This window comes from Rutidosis leptorrhynchoides, chromosome 4 (genome assembly GCF_046630445.1).
Source record: "Rutidosis leptorrhynchoides isolate AG116_Rl617_1_P2 chromosome 4, CSIRO_AGI_Rlap_v1, whole genome shotgun sequence".
Taxonomy (NCBI): Eukaryota; Viridiplantae; Streptophyta; class Magnoliopsida; order Asterales; family Asteraceae; genus Rutidosis; species Rutidosis leptorrhynchoides.
This window is the reverse complement of record NC_092336.1, coordinates 187,099,470-187,105,154: the sequence shown is the minus strand read 5'-3', so window position 1 is coordinate 187,105,154 and position 5,685 is coordinate 187,099,470.

The following is a 5,685-nucleotide window of genomic DNA, read 5'->3' as shown; positions in this document are numbered from 1 at the left end:
GTCAAAACCTCGCAACGAAATCAATTAATATAGAACGTTTATAATCAATATGAACGGGACATTTCAGTTGGTATCCGAGCGTTGGTCTTAGAGAACTAGAATTTTACTTTAGTGTGTCTTATCGAGTTTGTTAGGATGCATTAGTGAGTCTGGACTTCGACCGTGTTTACTTGAAAAATGATTGCTTAACAAATTTTGTTGGAAACTATATATTTTTAACATGTGAATATTATGTGATATATTAATCTCTTAACGTGTTTGATATTATGTGATAGATGCCTACCTCTAGAACAAGTCCCATTGACTCACCTAATAATAATGAAGAGTCAAATATAAATTGGAATGATTCGTGGACTGATTCACAAGTTCCCGAAGAGGAACCGGAAGAAGAGTCGGAACCTGAAGAAGAATCGGAACCGGAAGAAGAATCAGAACCGGAAGAAGAAATAGAACCAGTGGGGGAAATAATAAAACGGTTAAGTAGAAGAAAATCCTCAACCAACCGACCAAAGTTAATTATGGTCAATGGTATTTCCGCCAAGGAAGCAAAGTATTGGGAGGATTACCAATTCTCCGATGAATCGGATCCCGACAAGGATTCCGATGATGTTATAGAAATTACCCCAACACAATTTAATAAGGCAAAAGAGAACAATAAGGGAAAGGGTATAAAAATAGAGAAATTTGATTCCAAACATGATGAACTTTTTATGTATCGTCAACACCCGTATTTCTTAAGTTGTGACAATAACCCGGGAACCTCTAAACCACCAGGTTTTTCTAAACCAATGTGGAAAACGATGGCTCGTATTAGGGGAACATCAAATATCCCTAGAAACTTGGCAAAACGAACCAAAACCGAAGAAGAAGAAGAAACGAGCGAGTCGGAATAAGATAGTTGTATTCGTGTGGTGTAATATATGTAATATAGTGTGCTTATGCTTTATGATATATGTAAAAATTGCTTGTATTAATAAGTATTTTTTTTTATGAATCTAACTCTTGTCTATTTTACAGTATAAAAACACAAAATGGATAGACAACCAAATGTTTTAAGAGACCTACCCGGAGACATGATTGATGAAATCTTGTCTAGAGTCGGTCAGAATTCCTCGGCACAACTATTTAAGGCGAGATCAGTTTGTAAGACATTGGAAGAACGTTCCAAGAATGCCTTGGTTTATAAAAGGCTTTCGTTCAAAAGATGGGGGATATCACATTGGGAAATCCATAAGTTACGATGTGTCTACTTTGACGCATATATTGCGGGGAACCCAAATGCTATTTTAAGCAACGGGTTAAGAAATTATTTTGACTCAATATATCCGAATATAGGACTTCGTGATTTAGAAAAAGCGGCTAACATGCAACATAAAGAAGCATGTTATGCTTACGGGTTAGTAATGTTCGCTTCTCACCAAAGTGAGAACAAGAACATCGGGCTACAACTATTAAACAAAACGTTCCCACAAGTGACAGAGTCGGTAATTGGGGTAAGAAATGAGGTTTTTAGATTATTACGGGACTGTTGGACATTACGTAACCCTCGTCCCTTTGACGACGTTACAACACGCTGCCTTATCAATGGCCATAAAGGTTATGTTCCACAAGACCAAAGATGGGAAGTAGTCCTAGTAAAACCAGAATGCATGACTTGTTTCTGGACGTATGAATTACGTGTCTTTATTGCCTTTACTGAACGACTTGTGTACTAGCTAGAATTATCTTCACAACTATCTTGTATCAAAGTTATTGTGTGCTATATTTCATGCTATATGTAAAATAAGCGGTATTGGAAGTTTGTAAAATATTGTGTAAAAGTTTGAACGTGAAATATTATTATAATCAGTTTTTCATATAGAATTGTAGTAGTTGAATTTTATATTAGCTACTAAGTATGAACTTAACGGGTAGGTACTACCCGAATCTAAACTTATAAAACGCTAATATGAAGAAAAAGCTTTTATAAATGAGTTCATATTATGCTACGAGATACTATTGACTACTCTTAATATTCTGTATGATTAACTTATTTCATTTGACTATTTGAAGGAAATGGCACCGACTACTCGACAAACCATGAATATGAGCGAAGAGGAATTTTGTACCTTTCTTGCTGCAAACATAGCCGCAGTACAGGCTGCGCTACATACCAACAATAACTCCGAATCTAGCAATGCAGCTAATGGCGCAAGAAATCGTGTAGGATGCACCTACAAAGAATTCACTGCCTGCAAACCTTTGGAATTTGATGGAACCGAAGGACCGATCGGATTGAAACGGTGGAACGAGAAGGTCGAATCGGTGTTTGCCATAAGTAAGTGTACTGAAGAGGACAAAGTGAAGTACGCTATGCATACCTTCACAGGTACTGCGTTAGCATGGTGGAATACCTATCTAGAGCAAGTGGGACAAGATGATGCTTACGCACTACCGTGGTCAGCATTCAAGCACTTGATGAACGAGAAGTACCGTCCCAGAACCTAGGTCAATAAGCTCAAGACAGAACTTAGAGGGTTACGAACCCAAGGATTTGATATTACTACGTATGAAAGACGATTCACAGAATTGTGTCTATTGTGTCCAAGAGAGTTCGAAGATGAGGAAGAGAAGATCGACGCGTTTGTGAAAGGATTACCGGAAAGAATCCAAGAAGATATAAGTTCACACGAGCCCGCCTCCATACAACATGCATGTAGAATGGCTCACAAACTAGGGAACCAGATTGAGAAAAGAATTAAAGAACAGGCGGCTGAAGAGGCCAATGTGAAGCAAGTCAAAAGAAAGTGGGAGGAAAACGGTGATAAGAATCACCAATACAACAACAACAGCAATTACAACAATAATCGCAACAACTATCCCAACAATCGCAACATCAATCGCAACTACAACAAACGGCTCAACAAGAACAACAACAACAACAACAACAACAACAACAGCAACTACAACAATCATCCCAACAACAATAACAACCGCAACAACAACAATAATCAGAAGCAGCTATGCCAAAGGTGTGAAAAGTATCACTCGGGGTTTTGCACCAAATTTTGCAACAAGTGTAAAAGAAATGGTCATAGCGTGGCGAATTGTGAGGTCTACGGACCAGGGGTTAACAGAACGAAAGGGACAAATGGTGTCGGAATGAGTAATGGTGGAGCAAGTAGTGTCGGAGCAAGTTATGCCAATGTAGCTTGTTATAAATGTGGAAAACCGGGCCACATTATTAGAAATTGCCCGAACCAGGAGAACACGAATGGACAAGGCCGCGGAAGAGTTTTCAATATTAATGCAGCAGAGGCACAGGAACACCCGGAGCTTGTTACGAGTACGTTTCTTATTGACAATAAATCTGCTTACGTTTTATTTGATTCGGGTACGGATAGAAGCTATATGAGTAGAGATTTCTGTGCTAAATTAAGTTGTCCATTGACACCGTTGGATAGTAAATTTTTACTCGAATTAGCAAACGGTAAATTAATTTCAGCAGATTATATATGCCGAAATCGAGAAATTAAACTGGGTAGTGAAATATTTAAGATTGATTTGATACCAGTAGAGTTAGGGAGTTTTGATGTAATAGTTGGCATGGACTGGCTGAAGAAGGTGAAAGCAGAGATCGTATGTTATAAAAATGCAATTCGCATTGTACGAGAAGAAGGAGAACCCTTAATGGTGTACGGAGAAAAGGGCAACACGAAGCTACATCTTATTATTAATTTGAAGGCACAAAAACTAATAAGAAAAGGTTGATATGCTGTTCTAGCACACGTCGAGAAAGTACAAACTGAAGAAAAGAGCATCAATGATGTTCCCGTCGCAAAAGAATTTCCCGATGTATTTCTAAAAGAATTACCGGGACTACCTCCACATCGATCTGTTGAATTTCAAATAGATCTTGTACCAGGAGCTGCACCAATAGCTCGTGCTCCTTATAGACTCGCACCCAGCGAGATGAAAGAACTGCAAAGCCAACTGCAAGTACTTTTAGAACGTGGTTTCATTCGACCAAGCACACCACCATGGGAGCTCCTATTTTGTTTGTCAAGAAGAAGGATGGTACATTTAGGTTGTGTATTGACTACAGAGAGTTGAACAAGCTTACCATCAAAAACCGTTATCCACTGTCGAGAATTGACGACTTATTTGATCAACTACAAGGCTCGTCGGTTTATTCAAAGATCGATTTACGTTCTAAATATCATCAAATGTGAGTAAAGGAGGATGATATTCCAAAAACTGCTTTTAGGACGCGTTATGTTCATTACGAGTTTATGGTTATGCCGTGGATTGACTAACGCACCAGCTGTGTTCATGGACCTTATGAACCGAGTGTGTGGGCCATATCTTGACAAGTTTGTCATTGTTTTCATCGATGACATACTTATTTACTCAAACAATGATCAAGAGCACGAAGAACATTTGAGAAAAAGTGCTAGAAGTATTGAGGAAAGAAAAACTGTACGCTAAGTTTTCAAAGTGTGCATTTTAGTTGGAAGAAGTTCAATTCCTCAGTCACATAGTAAACAAAGAAGGTATTCAGGTGGACCCGGCAAAGACTGAAACCGTTGAAAAGTGGGAAACCCCAAAAACTCTGAAGCATATACGTCAATTTTTAGGATTGGCTGGTTACTACAGAAGATTCATCCAAGATTTCTCCAAAATAGCAAAACCCTTGACTGCATTAACGCATAAAGGGAAGAAATTTGAATGGAAGGATGAACAAGAGAAGGCGTTTCAGTTATTGAAGAAAAAGCTAACTACGGCACCTATATTGTCATTGCCTGAAGGGAATGATGATTTTTTGATTTATTGTGATGCAACAAAGCAAGGTCTCGGTTGTGTGTTAATCTAACGAACGAAGGTGATTGCTTATGCGTCTAGACAATTGAAGATTCACGATCAAAATTATACGACTCACGATTTGGAATTGGGTGCTGTTGTTTTTGCATTAAAGACTTGGAGGCATTATTTATATGGGGTCAAAAGTATTATATATACTGACCACAAAAGTCTTCAACACATATTTAATCAGAAACAACTGAACATGAGGCAGTGTAGGTGGATTGAATTGTTGAATGATTATGACTTTGAGATTCGTTACCACCCAGGGAAGGCAAATGTGGTAGCCGACGCCTTGAGTAGAAAGGACAGAGAACCCATTCGAGTAAAATCTATGAATATAATGATTCACAATAACCTTACTGCTCAAATAAAGGAGGCGCAACAAGGATTTTAAAAGAGGGAAATTTAAAGAATGAAATACCCAAAGGATCGGAGAAGCATCTTAATATTTGGAAAGATGGAACCCGGTATAGGGCTGAAAGGATTTGGGTACCAAAATTTGGAGATATGAGAGAAATGGTACTTAGAGAAGCTCATAAAACCAGATACTCAATACATCCTGGAACGGGGAAGATGTACAAGGATCTCAAGAAATATTTTTGGTGGCTGGGTATGAAAGCCGATGTTGCTAAATACGTAGGAGAATGTTTGACGTGTTCTAAGGTCAAAGCTGAGCATCAGAAACCATCAGGTCTACTTCAACAACCCGAAATCCCGGAATGGAAATGGGAAAACATTACCATGGATTTCATCACTAAATTGCCAAGGACTGCAAGTGGTTTTGATACTATTTGGGTAATAGTTGATCGACTCACCAAATCATCACACTTCCTGCCAATAAGA